Below are 19,988 nucleotides of genomic sequence, written 5' to 3' on the forward strand. Positions count from 1 at the left end.
CACTGATCGCATTTGCTTTCGTCTTTGTGTTCGACTGCACGGACTAATAAGTCTCTCTATTTTCCGAGAGTCCATCTGTGCTTTCAACAACATCTTCAATCTCAGCCATTGTAACACCAGTCTGTTTCTTTAAATGAGATATTAGCTTCAATCACCATGTGGGAGTGAATGAACCATTTCCAGAGATCTCGCCACGCTCTGCACGTTTCTTACGTCGTCTAAACACAGAAATATGTATCGCCCTCAATTCGGCATATAGAGCATCTTATGGGACGTGAAAGGTCGTTTGTAACTGTCCACAGGATTGATGGAGTTAAGATAGCTCTTTGACCTTCACCCTGCACTCATGAAGAACAGTCTCAAATGACGGAGCATCGGACAAGTTTGGACCGAAATGCTTTCCACCACTTTTTCCCACAAGCCTTTCCAGTAGCTGGACAGCGCAGAGCCACACAAATGCAGCCTGAGATTTAATTACCGCAGTTTCCCCTTCATTAAGGGCTAACCTGTCATCCAATACTACTCGCCAATGTCTCCAATTTGCACTAATTCCTGCATTTCTGTTTGCTTTTGGCTGTCCTTTCAAAGCTATATTCAGAGAATAATTGCTTTTGTGGCCTATGCAAACATAGTCAGGATCAATCGAAACAGAGCTTAAACAATTTTGTATTGGCCATCTGTCTGTGGCTGATGCCTTCAACTCTGAAACTAAGTAGCAAAGGCATTGTAGCTCAGAGCTAGGGCAAACACTCCGGCTCAGAGTGAAGCTGATATTTCACATGAAGGAAAGGTCTTGTCTGAGTTCAAGACCTCAAAATACACTCAAAACAGCAACCTCGAGTAAGACTTAAAACTAAACCACCAGAGAAAGTAGGAACAAACAGTATTGAATAAAATGGGTTTGTGGGCACTTTTGGAAAATAAACTCTCTTAAAACACATTTTTCAATTTTATTTTTTACTATTTGTCACTAACAACGTCCAACACGGGATATACATACATCTCATGAGAACAGTCATTTTTTTCTCAGAACAAAAATGGCAGCACTTTATTTTACAGCCCTGTTCCCATGTACGTGTAATGTACTTATTACAATAATTATAATAACTGGGTAATAACTAGATACTAACCTTGTTAGGTACCTCATATTTTCCGTGTAGGTACCTTATATTACCCAGTATTTTCTTAGGTAAGTACACTGTAAGTACACGTACTGTAAAATAAAATGCAACCAAAATAATAATAATAAAACAATAATAAAAAAATTATAATTTCCATCATCTCAAATTATGTATTGTACTTAATAACATTCTGTGATGGAAATTACATTTTAAATTTTATTGGAATTAAATGATCATCTACTTTGTCTTGCTAAGTCTAATTTCACAGCTAGGATATTGTGTAAATACACACAAAAAAATAATAATGTTCTACTTTTTCATGCACTTTTGTATTTTGACAAAGCTTGACTGAAAATGAAGCACAAAAATATTCTGCTCTAAAAGGATTTTTTTTTTTTTCTCAAATTTCATCATATTTAACTGACATTTCTGGCTCCATATATATGGCAGAATTGTTCACTTTGGTAATAACTGATAACTAATTTCCACACAAGAAACATTTAAATGGTTCACTCTTTGTTTAAGCTATAGTTTTAAAAATGTAATAATTCATATTTTTATAATGGATTTTCAAGTACACATTGGTTAATGAGCAATACATTTATTACAGTATTTATTCATCTTTGTTCATGTTAGTTCACAGTGCATTAACAAATGTTAACAAATACAACTTTTGATGTTAATAATGTATTAGTAAAGTATTAGTTCATGATAACTAAAGTAGTTAACTAATGAAACATTGTTGTAAAGTGTTACCATTAAATCTATACACAAAAGACATTTGAGATGTCAAAAAATTAAATGAAGTCACCATCATATCACAAAAAAATAAAAATCGCTAACACTTTACAATAAGGTTAATTTGTTAACATTAGTTAATGTATTAACTAACATGAACTAACCATGAGCAATACATTTGTTACTGTATTTGTTAATCTTTTTAATAAAAATACAGCTGTTCATTGTTTGTTCATGTTACTTCACAGTGCATTAACTAATGTTAACAAACACAACTGCTGATTTTAATAATATATTAGTAAATGTTGAAATTAACATTAACAAAGATTAATACATACTGTAGAAGTGCAGTTCATTATTAGTTCATGTTAACTAATGTAATTAATCAATGTTAACTAATGAACCTTATTGTAAAGTGTTACCTAAAAATCAATCCCTGGGACATAAAAAGGCCACAAACACTCAAATACTCAGTTTAATACGAAACTAATAAATAATTCTAGGTATTCCAAAAGCTCACAGGTCATCTGAAGCATCTGAAGCAACAAAATGAGTGCGTGAGTGTGTGCGAGTGAGTACATGCAAGCGAGTTCCTCAATGTCCATGAATGCACCATTAGACAGCAGCATCATTTTGCCGGTGGCCACAAAAAAATTGCATTTAAAATGTATCACAGAGTGCCTCCGCGAGACTTGAGAAAACTGTATCATATCTGTAGTGCATAATTTCATTGTGTTTGTACATTTCATGCATGCATAATATATTGCGTTACACCCTTCCAAAGCACATTTAACAGGCTCATTGTAGCACAATTGCATAGGCCTGACATCTGATGTGCTCCAGTGCACAGCGACTGACATTAACCATATCTGAAAGCACGGGGAGAGAAAAAAACGAAGACAAAAAGCAAAGTGTGAATGCATCTCTCCTAAAAGAAGGCTGTAACCTTCTCATGAAACATTAAAAGGAAATCAGCTTTTATAGAAATGCAGGTACGGAGGTAGCAAAACAATTGTATTTGTTGTTTTTATACACTTTGTTTCTATTGTACCTTTACGATATTCCGAACTCGAATTAAATGTCAAACTACAGGAGCTCATTTAGACCATCAGATAAATAATTTTAAGACTAAACTGCTTTTTCTGCAAAGTAGATCAGATGTTACAGAGCAAAAGTAATAACATCTTAGATGTACTACGCTGACCCCAATATAAAGGTCAACGATGTATGGAATTGCATTACAGTGCATTAGACGAGAAGCATAAGAAGTATTACAAAAATAATTTGAAGTACGACTATAAACTGCACTCTTGATAAGTTGCGCTGCTGCCACTTTGTGACAGCCGCAAGCCTTTGTTGATTATTTAGCAAAGCGAGGCATGTCACAAGCTAGCACGTACGTAGCACAACCCACCACCAACTGGGTCAATCACTCACAACTTTTAGACGAGAACTTTACTCTAAAAGACATGCATTATGGACAGGAAGCCCCTGAAATCAAGGAGGAGGAGGTATTTTTAAATCAATCACTACATCTCGTATCTCCACGGCCCCTCCCTGCACACACTCCCCGGCTTCAAATACTGACAAAAAGAGAATCCCATCTGACGTTTAGACATCCTATACTGAGAACAGAGAGAGATCTGGGAATAAGTGTGATATATCCAATGAACAAACAAGCAAATAAACAAATAGAGTGAGTGACACTCACATCCAATATTTATAGAGAAGCGGGTTTATTAAGACTTTGTGAACAGAAAGAGTTGACATGAGTTCTTCTAAGAGGAGAGTTGGGTCTGACATTTGAGGCAAACTGCAGTCATTCTGACGGCCAGGGTAAATTTGATCAAAATTTATCTGACAAAATGTTTGTTAATGAAGGCAAAAACGAGATGAAAAATGTATAATAAATATACTATTGACAAAAATAGGATAAAATAAAAAGAAATCCTCAAGGTATTAACAGTGTTTGTGAAGAAATAGTCTATAAAGAATTTGACTGTTTCAAATAATCCAGGCATAATCAAGGATTGTCCTACTTGAGCTTATTAATATATATGAAATATTAGCATATTAGCAAATGCATCTATTAATTTATACACAATATAAATATGTTTCAAATGTATACTGGTTTCCACTAAAATATTAAGCAGCACAACTGCTTTCAACATTGATAATCATAAGAAATTTTTTTGAGCACCAAATCAGCATATTAAAATGATTTCTGAAGGATCATGTGACACTGAAGTCTGGAGTAATGATGCTGAAAATTCAGCTTTGCCATCACAGGAATAAATTACATTTTATCATATATGAAAATTAGAAACAGTTATTTTAAATTGTAATAATGTTTCACAACATTACTGTTTTTAATGCAGTCTTGTTGAGCATTAAAAAAAATAAATAAATCGCACCAAACTTTTGAACATTAGTATGTGTGCATATATGGGTCATTGACAAATAAGGTTTTTAAAAGTGTACAAAACATAACGGAGATATAATTAATTTTGAAGTTTTATTAAGTGTTAACAATGAGATTATGTGTTTTTTATAATCAATTAACACATTTTTTTACAAGAAGGTCAGTTACTTTGCTTCATGACAATGTGGTCCTTTGCAGGTGTCTGAATGATGTCACATCCAGTCATGTGATATTGATCCAAAATGGTCCCTTTATATTGGTTACTCCGAATGACATCAGTGAAATTTATTTTTCCAGACATTCTTTCTCATAACAAAGCAACGACTTCTACACATAATTTTAATACCATTTTGCACTATGTTGATATATGATGTTATAAAATCTTGCCAGAATGAAAGATATATACATTTATTACATTTTAAGATATTTTAATCACAAATGGCTGTAGTGGCCTTAAACCGAATGACCTTTGACACTTTAGAATCTTTAAAATACCTTTATATGTAGCAAAATATAATTAAAATCTTTTGGATTCAATAAAAGAGATGTAGTTGTACTACCTTACACACTTTGGATGTTACATCTTTGTTTTTTATTATTATTACTGCTGACTTTGTCACTGACTTTGTGATATTTACTACATTAACTTTCATGGAAATACATTATCAAAGTCTGTGTAAAGGGTCCACGCATGTCACTCCTGCCAGTCGGCAGCAGGGGCTGATGGGTAACGTGAGGAGGAACGGAATGTATCATTGCCCCTGCTGCGAAGGCCTTTGTTATTGTCTCTCTCCTCTGATGTGCACTAACTTCAGAGGGACAAATTATCTTCCCTCATGTCTCCTCGCTAATGGAGGCCAGGGTCGAGCAAGTAAAACACTGGGTTTTGTTGTCTTTGACGTCTTATTAATTTAGTAGCATTCAAAAAAACGGGAGAAGAAACAAGCCCCTCGGTGTACCTCGTTCCTCTGTGTAGAAAGGATGAGCTGTTCAAACAAATCCAGAGAAACGTAGCCTGAGAAATGAAAACGAAGGGCTTGGTCCAGCGCCGTTGAAAGCATAAATATGAGACACCGGCGATGGGAGGAGTTCTTTCAAACCAAACTATTAAGGCTATTTGTTCAGCTGCGCTAACGGAGGAACTTCTCTGGAACAAAAGCTATTATTGTTCGACGCATTTTTCCTCCTCCTCTCCCTTTTTTCCAACAGGAAACAGACAGTGGCAAAGTTACAGTAGTTCAACATATGAGATCAGAGAGAAGGTTTTCACAGCGAAACAGAACCAGATGTGGAAACAGTAACGGGACCCATGCAGAACTTAACGTCTGTTTTGTTTGCCTAAGAAATCTGAAGATAAAAGTCCCAGAGATTAATTGAAACCCATCGCCAGGCTCTTATGTTTGCCTATACATATATTTATTCGCAAGGGTCGGGAGGTTAAACGGACGGTTGTTTGTGCAGCAGAGGAATTAAACCTATATCGGCAAACATCTACTTCTTCTCAGTGAAAATTAGGTTAACCCATCCGAAGCTTCACACTTGGACATTTCCACCTCTCTTCATCTCATATTCATTTAAAGCAAAAATAAGAAGACAGCTTCGCTCTGTTGAGAAAACACTTAAAATACCGAATCCTTTGCCAGTTTGGATTTGACAGAGCCGTGCTGTTTTCTTTCTACACAAAGTTAGTCCTCTGTGATTACAAAAATACGTTTCAGTGAACGCCAACACAAATACAAGCTGTCTCTGAATGGTGAAATTTAGATAAGACACTGTACAATTTGTGTAATAGACTCCGTATTCTTCTAAACAACACATCTTGGGAATTCGGCATCACAGGGGAGGAGAGAAGTTCAGAGACACTTTTTTTCCTTTTTTTTTTTTTTTTAGAAGGAGGGACGAGAGAGTGAGCTAGCGAGAAAAAGAGAGAGACGCTCTTTTTACCTTATTGCCAGCTGCTTTCCTGGTGTCTTTGAGAGTTTGGCTTGCCCTACTTAAAGCCTCCTGCTGCTTGAGAATTTGATCTTGCAGCTGTTGAGATTGTTCTGTCTTTTCCTGTAATTTGGACTTGAGCGGGCTGACTTCTAAGCCCGGGCTATTAACTTTCTCCTCGCTGCAACTAAGAGAGAGAGAAAGGGAGAGAAATCAAATGCCCTTAAAATCAACATGACAATCTTTTTAAGTTTCCTACAGGGGTAGTGAGGTTAATAAAAATGAAGAAGAAGAAAAAAAAGATTAAGAAGGTCACATAATGTAAAATCTTCTATCCCCAAACTCTTGTTCAAGGTTCAATGGGGTTCTATGTAAAACTGTACATTTCTGAATAGAACCTTAAAGGGTTCTTTCAGGAACTTCATATATACAGTAGAACCTTTTAGGAGCTTCCATCATGGGATCATTTTATGGATTTAGTTTTAATTAATTAATTTTGTTTAATTAATTTTTCATTTTAATGAAATATTATGAGTTGACAACAGCTTGTCAACATACTTTCACTTAACATGAAAGTATTATGCAGTCATTTAAAGGATTAGTTCACTTCAGAATTAAAATTTCCTGATAATTTACTCACCTCCATGTCATCCATGATGTTTATGTCTTTCTTTCTTCAGTCGAAAAGAAATTAAGGTTTTTGAGAAAAACATTCCAGGATTTTTCTCCATATAGTGGACTTCACTGGGGTTCAGTACTTTGAAGGTCCAAATTGCAGTTTCAGTGCAGCTTCAAAGGGCTCTACACGATCCCAGCCGAGGAATAAGTGTCTTATCTAGCAAAACGATTGGTCATTTCCTAGAAAATATATATATATACTTTTTAACCACAAATGCTCATCTTGCACTGCTCTGTGATGTGCCACACATTACATAGTCACGTTGGAAAGGTCATGCGTGATGTAGGTTGGACTACCACAGTAGGGTGAAAAACTCCATCTCATTTTCTCCTCCAACTTTAAAATCATCCGACATTGTTGTTTTACCTTTTTTTTGGTGTAAAAGGTGTTTGACTTAGATTTGGAACGTTTGCTTTGTAAACACTTGCTCGGTACTTTTGCCTACGTCACACGTGACCTTTCCAATGTGATTATGTAATGCGTGGTGCATTGCAGAGCTAGTGAAAGATGAGCATTTGTGGTTTAAAAGTATATAATTATTTTTTTTTTTTTTAGAAAATGACTGATCGTTTCGCTAGATAAGACTCTTATTCCTCGGCTGGGATCATGTAGAGCCCTTTGAAGCTGCAATGAAACTGTAATTTGGACCTTCAACCCATTGAACCCTGTTGAAGTCCACTATATGGAGAAAAATCCTGAAATGGTTTCCTCAAAAACCTTCATTTCTTTTCGACTTAAGAAAGAAAGACATAAACATCTTGGATGACATGGGGGTGAGTAAATTATCAGGAAATTTTAATTCTGAAGTGAACTAATCCTTTAAGACATTTATCCTTATATAGAACCTTTTTGGCATAACGGGTTCTTTAAAATTGAGCCAAGAACCCTAGGGAGTTCTACTTTAGACCAAGACTCTGTTACAATAAACAGCATGTCCACAAAGACTGGGTAAATAAAGATCACACATGCTGTGAGGTTTACATGAGAAGCAGAAAAGCAGAATTCAATAAGAGAAAGAAAATACATTCATATTGGTCTGATTATACTTCATTGTAAATGACTCATTGTCCATCTTGATATTTATCCATTCTGACAGTGATTAACTATTAAAGATCATCATTATTTATTAACTGGACCTGGCGATTGTGATTGCTTTCTGATCTTACATTAGTGATTAATATTAAAACAAAGACCCCACCGAGAAGTTTAATAGATAATGAGTGAAATATTAAATCTGATCAGGTGTGTTGAGGAACTTTAATGGTCGGTCAGATAGTGCCTGCAAAAATTCAGTGACTTTTGTTTTCTCAAGGGCAAAATGTTTGGCCGCTCTAAATGAGTTATCCCATCATGCACCGGTGGAGAAAAAATCTGCAAAAAGTGCTTAAGGAAAAACCCAAAGCCAATTATATTCATCATTAGTATGCTTCCTTAATGTTCTCATTTATTATTCAATGGAAGTCATAAAACGTTAAATTCACTATTTCACATCTCGGCTCTAAATGACATTCAAATGAAGCAAAAGTCCTTCATTTACTCTGCACAAACCCTCTGCGGATGCAGGCAGCTCTTGGTATTGGCTGTGGTAATCTTTATAGGAAAATAAATGGCACTGCTAGGTTTTGGAGCGTGTGCTGCATGTTGGCACAACCCTGGGTGAGTGTATAACATGTATAACAACACACTGAAGCCTTAATGGCTACTGAGTGACACAAACTGGACTTTTAATTGATATACTACACTGTAAAAAATGACCGTGATTTTAACAGTAAAAGACTGTAAAAATGCTGCGGTGAAAAACTGTCAATTGGTTTACAGAAAGTTTCCGTACTATATACGGTGAATAACTGTAATAGATCTAACGGTACATTTAATGTAATTTTACGGTAAAATATCATTAAATTCACAGTTTTTGGAAGTGAAAAATAACAATTCATTGTAAAATTTACAGTGAAAAAACGTCAATTGACATTCCCACAATTCCCTGCGTGACACTTCACATTTGATATATTTTCGTTGAAATAACTCTGTTTCTTCTTAGTTTTTCTCTTCTTTTTTTCTAATCAGTTATGTACATTAGGGTTTTATGTTACATCTAATGTTGTTAAATGTTTAAATGTTAATGTTTATTGCATTTTTAAAATTTCATGCATGTTACCTTGATGGTGTTTAGTGTGTGTGTGTGAATGACACTGTGTGCACCTTCTATATGTTAGTGTTGTCCTCCTCAGCTTGTGGAAAATGAACTTTGATTCATCATGTGACTCTTATCACCACTGTGTTTGGTGACTGTCAGTGTATTATAAAGGTACAAAACAGATATTAGTACTTCATTAGGTTGGTAAATTAACATTATATCAGTTAATGAAATATATTATTTTACCGTAAATTTAACAGATTTTTTTTTTTTTACGTTGCTACTGTATTTTTTACGGTAAAGTTCTGGCACCCACAGCTGCCGTTTTTTTACCTTAAATTTTACTGGGATTTTTTTTTACAGTGTAGGTTAATTTTTACCTTAAAGGAATAATTCACCTAAAAATTATGAATCTGCAATCATGTTTGATCAATTCTGTAATTCTATATTGAGCATTGTAAAAACAAAACTTTTGTAATGGGTTTTGTAATGTGAGATTACAAAATGTAATTTCTAAATTAACTGGTTTTGTTAGGACAAAAATGATTTAATATGACTGAATCAACCTAACTCTCAGTCAAATCAGACAGAAATAGCTCTTTAAGTTAACATTAAAGACATTTGGACTTTTTTACAGTGTAAAACAAATGGAAAATGTATTTATAGTAATACTTTCCCAATTGAAACCAGTGGGATGAAGTATTTAAAAGCAGAAATGTCGTTTTTTGACCTTTTTTTTTTTTTTCAAGTGGTAAAATTTAAATTAACCAGTTTTAATAGGACAAAAACTGATTTAATATGACTGAATTAACCTAACTCGAAACGAGGTTCCAATTAAAAAGAATAAATTAAGTTAACATAAAAAAAAAAAAAACATTTGGACTTTTTCATGTAACACAAATGGAAAATGTATTTATAGTAATACTTTCCCAGTTCCCAACAAGTGGGATGAAGTATTTCAAAGCATAAATGTCAAGATTTCTTTTGTTTTTTGGACAAAATTTTGAAAAATTAAAATTACGTTGGTCATCTACAGTTGTTTTTAGATGTGCTTTACAAATAAATCTCAGATTATATGGTAAAAATACCTATTTTATAAAGTAGTAACCGTTACAAACAGTATTAGAATTGTAAATGTTAGAAGTTCCGAATCAGAACTGTCATTTTTAAAGAGGAAGCATGTCATAAAATGTAATGAATATGGAAATTATAATGTAGTAAATCATTTCCAGAATAGACAGGGAAAAAGTTTTGAGAAGCTCTATGACTCAGATTAAGGAAACCTCATTCTAGTTTACACATGTAGAACATGTTGACAAATAACCCATGAGTAAATTCCACATCACTGTCAGGTCTGTATTCGCACGGAGAAAACACAAAGGCAGAATGTTTTTTAAAGATAGCAGGTAGACTGGGAATTCTGGGGAAAGAGAGTTTACAGAGAAATTTCAGCTTTCAAACGCCTTCAACTCAGAGAACGGCTTCTTCCGATAGCTAAAGCCCCAAACCGTCTTTGACAACAATGAATGATTTTGAACACCTGGCTCTTTTAAGTTGGTGAGTGCTCGCTTGAGCTGACTTAAGAGTCTGCTCCAATGACAACCGCATCTGTGTTGAATGTGAGATTAAAGCTCCGCGGCTCACTCTGTCCATTAGAAACAACACTTGTGGGAACGTGTTAGAAAAAGTCTATTACTAATACATGGTTCAGGATTTGTATTTACAACAAAAGCTGCCTTTCAAATCGCTGTCAAAAAACATGCAGCCATCACTCCGTCATAACTGAGAGAGGGCAAAATGGCCGCCGTTTCATTATGGTGAAGAGCGGCGATTGAATGTGATGCTTATCAAAGAGAAACCGGGTCCATCTCAAACTCTTTATAGTGTGTTTGCTTGTGCGTCTTTAACAGAACATAACATAAATACCAAATGACCTGATCATAGAGGAGTCATTCCTGTCAGGTAGTAGGCTACCAATTTATGTAATTTTATCAAACAGTGTGGAATGATTCAGAGGAAGACAAAGTAATACCAATAAAACATCACAGAATAATTACTGATGTTTGTGCTGTAGTTTTCCCACCAAAATGATGTAATTTCCTGGAGGAAAAATGTCATGGGATCTGACTTTAAGAAAAGACTGGATGGGAAAAAAATAATAATCTGGGGGGGGGTTCTCCATCCAGTCTTTTGGAATATTCCTGGAAGTCAGTTCATTATAGGGATAGTTCTCCCAAAAATGAAAGTTCTGTCATCATTTACTCACCAACATGTTGTTTCAAAACCGTAAGACTTTCGTTAATCACAAATGAAGATATTTTTAATGAAAATTTCTGTCCATCTATTGACAGTCTACGCAACTACTTTGACGCTTCAATATTCAATATTCTGAAGAAAATGTTTTGTCTGAAACATCTCGATTAGAGAAAAGAAAATTGGCAATTTATTGAGAGTTTCTTCATTTCAACCCATTTGTGCCCAATAATGTCCTATGTGAACATGTTCTGCATTTATTTTCCCCAGTTTTTTTTTTTTTTTTTTCTTAAAAAACATTTGAATGTGCGGCAACTATAGTTGCCGGTGGGCAAATATGTTGTATGCACCCCTTCAATGTAAAATTTGAATAGGAGGATAACATTTATAACTGCTTTCAACAGATCAACAGATCAATCAAGTCGAAGAACATTCAATGCGAACACATAAAAGCTGCATCTATCTTATAATCTCTTGAAATGAAAACAAAACAAACAACAAATCCATTAGTCTTAAAGTGGTGGAACATAGTGCAGAACAAAGTGCAGCCATTAAGTTGCTCCAACAGAGCATTGTGAATCAAAAGAGTTAAATTACATTGTTCATCAGAAAATATTACTCCTATATGTGACCCTGGACCACAAACCTATAAGTCGCACAGGTATATTTGTAGCAATAGCCAACAATACATTGCATGGGTCAAAATTATTGATTTTTTTTTTTCTTTTATGGCAAAAATCATTAGGATATTAAGTAAAGATCATGTTCCATGAAGATATTTTGTAAATTTTCTACCGTAAATATACAAACATTTCTTTTTGTGAATGGATTTACATTGTTAAGGACTTCATTTGCACAACTTTAAAGGCGATTTTCTCAATTTTTTTTTTTTTTTTTTTTTCACCTTCAGATTCCAGATTTTCAAATAGTTAAGTCTCGTCCTATCCTAACAAACCATACATCAATGGAAAGCTAATATATATTCACCTTTCAGATGATGTATAAATCTCAATTTAAAAAAATTGACCCTTATGACTTGTAGTCCAGGGTCACATATAACAAACAAACAAAAAATAAATACATTAAAAAATAAATAAACGAATAACAATATATATATCAACATAAAATATTATGAAAGCAAAAAGGCACTAAACAAGACCAATAACCTTGATTTATTAACCCATTAAACACAGTATACCCCGTTTCCCTATAATATATGTACTTATAAGTCATTTGCCCACCGGTAACGATAGTTGCCGCTTGGACTTTTGACTAAGTATACAAAAAACTATAGATCTCTTGTAAGACTTGTTTTGTTTGGATGATTCTAAAGACCCTCATATATATATATATATATATATATATATATATATATATATATATATATATATATGTCAACAAAAAATTATTAATATTAACATGAAAATTATTTTTCTTTGGGGGGTTTGCCTTCAATATGCTTCCTAGAAGTAGGGGTAGGAAGATGACAGCCTCATGTCACAGGAGGAAAGTGAATACCTTTTTTTTTTTGTTCTTGAAATCCTTTATTTGGTTGTTTTCTTGCATGTCATTGAGACATAAAACATGGAAAACATCTAAAAAATACTTACAAAAGGAAAATGTCAACCATGCACTGCGGCAACTATAGTTGCCGGTGGGCTAAAATGGGTTAAGTTAGAATTTTGAAAAACACAATATAATAAAAAAGCATAAACTGGCGAATTTGAATTCCCAACTTAAAAAATTTTTCCCAAGAAAATATGTTTTGTTTGAAACATTTTGATTAGAAAAACAGGGAAAAGTGAAGAAACTATGAATATTTCTTAATTTAGAAATTTAGAAGCTGGAAAAAATGCACTATTGTTATTTTAATTTATTTGTGTGAAAACTAATATAATTTCAAGTTTTAAAGTTATTTTATCCAATATATTAAGACATATACAGTATAACGAGGACATAAAAATGTACTGCTTAGGAATGACCCAGTTTAGCTATTTTATATTTCAAAGAGTTGTTGATCCACAAAATGATGAAATTTCAGCTTTATCGGCTAACAGATCTTCCTCACGTCTTTGTGTTTCAGTGGAGGGTGCATTAAAACTGTCATTTTGCCCTGTCATGTCGCAGGCAAGAGGTTTTGTGCAAATGCTCCCACAACAGAGAGGAAGATCTGGCAGACAAAGCAGATGCGCGTGGTGACTGGAGCGTTTATGGCCTCAGGAGGTTCCACGGCAGACAGAGGAGTTACTCCGTGACTGCAAGGACTCCAGAGAACATTCTGAGGCATTGTGGGATGTGTGAGGGAGTTTTTAATGTTCGCTCCAAACACACAGACATAAATGCTGAATGGATCTAGTCAGCGCATATGGCAGAGTATGCCGGGTTCACTAGCACTGTGAGAATAGAGGACAGTTGAGGTAAGAAAAATCCCCTCACTGAGACGTACATGACAACCGACTGCCACGCCGTAAAAAAAACAAGTCTTGTTTTCCCTGTAAAAATATGTGAACATGCCTAAAAGAAAACAAATTTACTTTATGCTAAATCATTAATACCTGTTTTTAGTATATCACAAATTCAGCTTAAATATTGTTAGATTTTACTTAGCTTTTTAGATTATTATTATTATTATTATTATTATTATTATTATTATTATTAATTTTAATATTTTTCTTTACTCATTTTTAAATGTCTTACATCATTTTGCTTTGCATTTAAATGTATCTCATGCAAAAGTAGCTTGTTTTTGGATACTTTTATGGCAAAACAAAACAAAATACATATTAAAAAAACAAAAAAGTATTATACAAAATGAATAATAAATATTAAGAAAAATTCTGCACTACTTCTTTAAATAATATAATACAATAATATAATATAATACAATAAAAAATAAAATTATATATAAATATATTATATACACTAACATAACATAACATAACATAACGTAACATAATAGCCTATAATATAATCATCTTCCGCAAAATAAATACATAATGAAAATAAATTATTAGTCTAACATAATATAATATAATATAATATAATATAATATAGAAAACATATATATATAAAAAAAAAAACTTGTACCGATACTAATTTGTGTATAATTGTTTCCAAATTAAAACAATATTTCCAAGAAAATGTTTTGTTCGAAACATTTTGATTAGAGAAAAGGAGAAAAAAATAGTAATTTATTGAGTTTCTTCATTTTAAGTTAGAAGCTGGAAAATCTGGATATTATTAGTCTTCACTGGACGCAGAGTGAACGGTCAGCTACTTTTTCTGCTTTTGCTCAAATCTGGATATTACAAAAAACCAACAGGATGGAAAATTATTAGGGGGAAAAAAATCCATAAATTTGTTTTGTAAGAGACATTTTATAAAAGAACAAAAAAGGAAGAAACTATTCTTAATAAATTGCCCTAAAGTTAAAAACTAGACTTTTTTTTGCCATTTTATATTATATTATATTATATTATATTATATTATATTATATTATATTATATTATATTATATTATATTATATTATATTATATTATATTATATTATATATATAAATGGTACTTAAAAAAATATGGATTTTTGAAACAACTTTGTTACATAAACATGTAAAAGTACACATACTGCAAACACATGAGCTTACCAGCACAGCACACAGTCTTTCAAGGTAAAACACTAGAACAAGCCAATTAAGCATCTCAATCTACCACAAGGCAATTAGAGACATTCTTGAAAGAGCTTCAAACGAAAGACCCCTGAACCATGTAATTTTTACCGTGGGTTTCATCAACAGGTCTCATGACTGGATGGATAAAGAGTGCTAATGTCACTTTCGAAACTGCTTCTTTTTTCAGCGTTGGCTCTCTCTCTCACTTTCTGAATCTCTAAACTCTTGAGTAGCAAAGACCAAGGGTGTAGAATTTAGTACGGATGCTAGGAACATTTCCCTACCAATATCCAGCGAATACTGAATTGTCCCTAGCAAAAATTTTGATCAAACAATTCAAATATTTTTATATGCAACCACTGTTGTTGTACTTTTGGCCACATCTGAAAAGGATCATACCATTGAGATTACCCAAGAAGTCGCGACAGAAAACTGCATGCACTCTTTCAAGAACAGAGAACATAAGGTAAGTGTTTGAACATGTGTACAGATCAGCTGAATAATAACGTTTACCTTGAACTTAATGTTGTTAAACTGAATGTACAAAGCAAACTGTTAGCTGAAATATCCACAAAAGTGAAAACACACAGAAATAAAAGCGTGAGGTTTATCTGTCAAACAAATGCGCGTGAAATTTGTGTTCGTTAAGTGATGAGTCAGAGCCGACAGAGCCGACAGCCTCCAATGTATAGTGCGGTTACGCTTAAGGCAATCCGAGTTTGAGTCCCAGCTCGGGGACCTTTTTCAATCCTGTCCCCCTCTCTCTCTCACTTTGCTTCCCGTTGATTGCCTATAATGTCCTATATCAACAATGTCAAAAGTAAATCTTAAAAATAAAATAAAAGTTAAAGTGATTTACCGTGTCATTAAGAATACTCTGACTCCCAAAAAACTGTGTAATTGGCACCCTGCCTGTAAGCTTTTCTACATATACTGTAAACGATTTCCGTTGTTTTCACAGTAGTATACTGTGTTCTCAACAGTTCCCTACTGTAGAATCTGAGTACAGCATATTACTGTAGATTTTATTATTTTCACAGCTTGTTACTGTATTCTTAACAGTTTCCAACTGTATAAGCTGTGTACAGTATGTTACTGTAGATTTTCAATGCATTCTGGGAAAATATTAGCCTACTGTATATCTAAATACAGTAGGCTACTAAACGACCGCGAAAAACAACCACACACCTCCTCACGCATGACAGACTCATCATGAAGATGAAAGCCCACAACAGTATGGTAGGTTAACTTTTCTCTTTTTTTTTCACTTTATGTTTTATTCTGATGTTATTTCCAAGATATAAAGCTACGTTTTAGTTAATACATTTCCATAAAAATACATGAGTAAGTGTAAGTATAGAGTAAGTATAATTATACTTAATGATGTACTTTATTTTACAGTATGCTTAAAACTACTGTAGTAATTTTTACGGTAATTTTACTGTGGTATTAAATACAGCAACTACTGGATAATTGTTGCCAGTAAGTTACTGTTAATTTGACAATAAACATTTTACAGTGTACATTATGTATATACTCTGATGTACAAGGTAAGTCTCTGTTAAGCTGCCTCCTTGTCCTCATTACTTACCTTTAAGGCAATATAAGCTAAAAACCTTATTGTCAATCCCTGAATAACACTTTTTTTCAATTATGAATGCATGCTTGTTTAGATATTTTATCATAAAATACATAAAGCTAAATCGTGATGCTGTTGGTTGCATTGTCAAGACTGTGTGAAGTGAAGTGACAATGTTATGTTCCTCCCTATATCTATAAATAAAGGCTTTAGATGACATGGAATCGCAATTAAAAGTCTATCATAAATGCAACAGAAAAAAAATGGGGCTGCTTGCCCCAACCAATGTCAAAATCAAACCTACACCATTGACAGAATGTGTTTCTGTGATAAAGACGAGGTGTTTGACACGGCTTTCTTCATGCCCTGCTCTGCTCTCAGCTCATTCTCTCAGAGTTGCGCTCTGAAGCTCTGCACTCTGAGTTTGTTCTCTGTGTGTCTTATTTGTGTAAAGGAAGGTCTCAGTGCATTGTGCAAAGTTGAAAGTGCCAGTGAATGGGGGTCAGAAAGAGTTGCAGTAAAAAGAGTGTGGGAGTGTTGCCGGGGAGAATAGAAGGGAAGGTGTGGAGAAACAAACCTAAGTGTTTAAAATGTTTTGTTCACATTGTGAGCTGATGGTTTGGGCTTGGACGGCGCCTGTAATCATCAACTGTACAATTGCAGTGAGCTGGCAAGGTCGGCAAAAGTTCCTGAAATCAGAATCTCTCCCTCTGCCTTCCAGTATCATCTTCTGCAAAATAAATTAAATACAAAGAAATTAATAATTTTATTCAGTAAGGACACATTAAAGGACACATTAAATTGATCAACAACAAAAAGAGACAGTAGAAGATATTAGGTATCACAACTGTTTTCAACATTTTGATCACCAATTCAGCATATTAGAATGATTTCTGAAGGATAATGTGACACTGAAGACTGGAGTAATGATGCTGAAAATGTATTTCCATCACAGAAACAAATGAGATTTTAAAATATATTAAAATAGAAAAACAGTTAGTGCAAATTCTAAAAACATTTCCCAACAATACTGTTTTCAATGAATAAATTAAATGAATGAAGCCTTGGTGGGCATAACAAAAACTAGCTCAAACTTTTGAATTGTACTATATATACACAAACAAACAAATAAAACAAACAATAAATAAATAAATACAATAGTTCAATACAGGTGAACTATTTATTTAATATTAAAGGTGCCACACTGTGAATACTGAAAATAATATTCAAATAATATTTTAATTTACATAAAACCAGTTAATTTTTTAATTAATTTTTTACAGAGCACCATGTTTATTTGTTTTTAAATTGTTTCATTCAATCTCAATTTCCCAAAAATAAATAAATAAAATCAAAAATTGTCTCTTAGAGAGAACAGTAAATGTCATGCTTTTTTTCTGACTCAATGTGCGAAATTGATAACCATTTTGGATCCCACTTCTGCGTAAGGCATGGCTGCGAGAGCCCTAGTCTTCAGACAGACAAATCAGATGATGAAAACTTCATTTTATAATTTCTGAGGTCTCAATTGACCCCCGCTGAACGGAAGCGCTCCAAATAGAATATCAAATTGCTAAATGTGAAATGAGGGCTTAAACCTAAATATTATTTCAGAGGGCTTTGGCTAGAGAAAAGGACCTATCTGGAAAGAACATAATAAGCTAATTATTTTGCCAATCAAAGTCCCCCAGGAGATTTTTGCTGGGCCTGTATGTCCCATTCAGTCCAGTATTGAATCTCCTGACTGCGAAACCCGCCCGCATTAATCCCTGATTGGCCAAAGCTCTTCCTACACTCCAGATTTTAACGAGATAGAAAAGGGACAATGTGCTAGTTATACTTTGTTCAAAACCATCTGGACTTTATGAAATAAAACGATTTACCAAGGACATTTTCAACAGCAAAGGGAGTTTTAAAGTGACAGAAAAAAGGTGTGTAATTTTGAATCTCTGTAACAGAAATTAAAAACTTGAAAAGAGACTTTCAGAGGAACAACCTCTGCATGGTTTATTGTCCACATGGTCTCTCTGTTGTGAAGCATATGGACACAATTCACAGATTCAGTGTAGAGGTAAATATAATTCATCTTTGACAGCTTATTGTTAATAACAACCTTCCTGCATCACGATAGCATAAAGCTTCAGCCTTCAAAATAATTAAACCATTGACGATCCCATGTTGTTCCTCTTCACAACCCTTTGAGTAAATACTAAGTTTACAATGGCACCTTCTATAAAGGCCAACATGCACCTGGGCTTACGGAGGCCAAGAGGTCGTCAAGGTTGAAATTTCATTTTGCATCTATGTGCAAAGGGACAGCCTGCTAAAGACACACACAATGCTCCTGCAAGATGACCAGAAAGCATCTCTCAAGAATTTTAACCCAGAATTCACAGAAAAGTTTCATTGTGTTGAGTGGAGTGTATTTATTATATGATTCTGTCAAGGGAGAGTAATCAATCTCTCCCTTACTCGAGCTTAGGTGAGCCATGCATACATGGAGAGTGCATGATTTGTCATTCGTTATGAAGTGGACCCCATGGACACACTCTGATGATTTATTGTGTATGAAGAAGAAGAAACAAGAAAAGGAAAAAAGTTGCATCATTCACAACATGCATTCGGTTTGTTTAGACATTTCTTTGTTAAACTTCCTCACAGAGTGATAAAAGGTCCCTATGCGCATCTGAAGAAACATTTTCCATGTTTTTTACACATGTGTGGGTCTGTCTATCAATAGACACAATTCAATTGATCACAATGGCGATCCATTAGCTCCGTACGTGCGGGAGGATAAAATGAGGATTATTCAATGCACATGTATAGAGTCTATAAATGACGAACATAATGCTTTCCCAGAAACCACAGCCAATGGTGTTAGAACAGGGGGGAAAAGCTTTTTAGCTTTCAGCACAAAAACTAGGTATCACTTGAATATATAATATAATCTAAGCTGACACTGGAACCAAAGCCTCGGTTATTAAGCCCTATATCTAGCTTTTCCCGAACCAGACCTTCTCCGGACAAACGCTCTCAATCAATTTCTATCCAATTGCTTAAGTCACCACAGCAGCGTAAAACATCCCTCGCCACTCCCGTTTTCACCCGAGAACCCAACACAGGGGTCGTAAAAGTGCAGTTAGCCAAATGTTCTCGGGATAATAATATACCCAATTCAATATTGTATGCTAACGTCCTAAATGAGAGTGCGGTGGGGATATTTGCTGCTGAGGCACGGTGAAAAATTATCCTTAAACTGGAGAACAATGCAAACAGATTAAATGCATAGGATAGGCATATCCTCCCCATGTATAAAGTGGCATTATGCTATTTTCTTGCCATGTACAAAATGGCTAAATGGAAATGTATCATCCCACTGTCAATTTTAACATTTAGACAAACAAGGAAAGCTGGATGTGTGTAATTTTTCTGGATCTTCCCCAAAATTAACATGCAGAAG

General features: G+C 34.1%; 1 long non-coding RNA gene across 14 annotated transcripts in view; it reads right to left on the reverse strand.

Moving 5' to 3' along the window:
• Positions 1–19,988, reverse strand: part of LOC125258031 — a 156,897-nt gene that overhangs the window by 103,383 nt on the left and 33,526 nt on the right. For 12 of the 14 annotated variants that reach the window (XR_007182511.1, XR_007182499.1, XR_007182507.1 and 9 more), the window contains 2 exons: positions 17,106–17,258; positions 6,226–6,400 (listed from right to left, as the gene is read on the reverse strand). This is a non-coding gene — a long non-coding RNA (uncharacterized LOC125258031). The remainder of the gene's footprint in view (positions 1–6,225; positions 6,401–17,105; positions 17,259–19,988) is intronic. The other 2 variants (XR_007182509.1, XR_007182510.1) reach the window with 1 other exon arrangement.

This window comes from Megalobrama amblycephala, linkage group LG22 (genome assembly GCF_018812025.1).
Source record: "Megalobrama amblycephala isolate DHTTF-2021 linkage group LG22, ASM1881202v1, whole genome shotgun sequence".
Lineage (NCBI taxonomy): Eukaryota > Metazoa > Chordata > Actinopteri > Cypriniformes > Xenocyprididae > Megalobrama > Megalobrama amblycephala.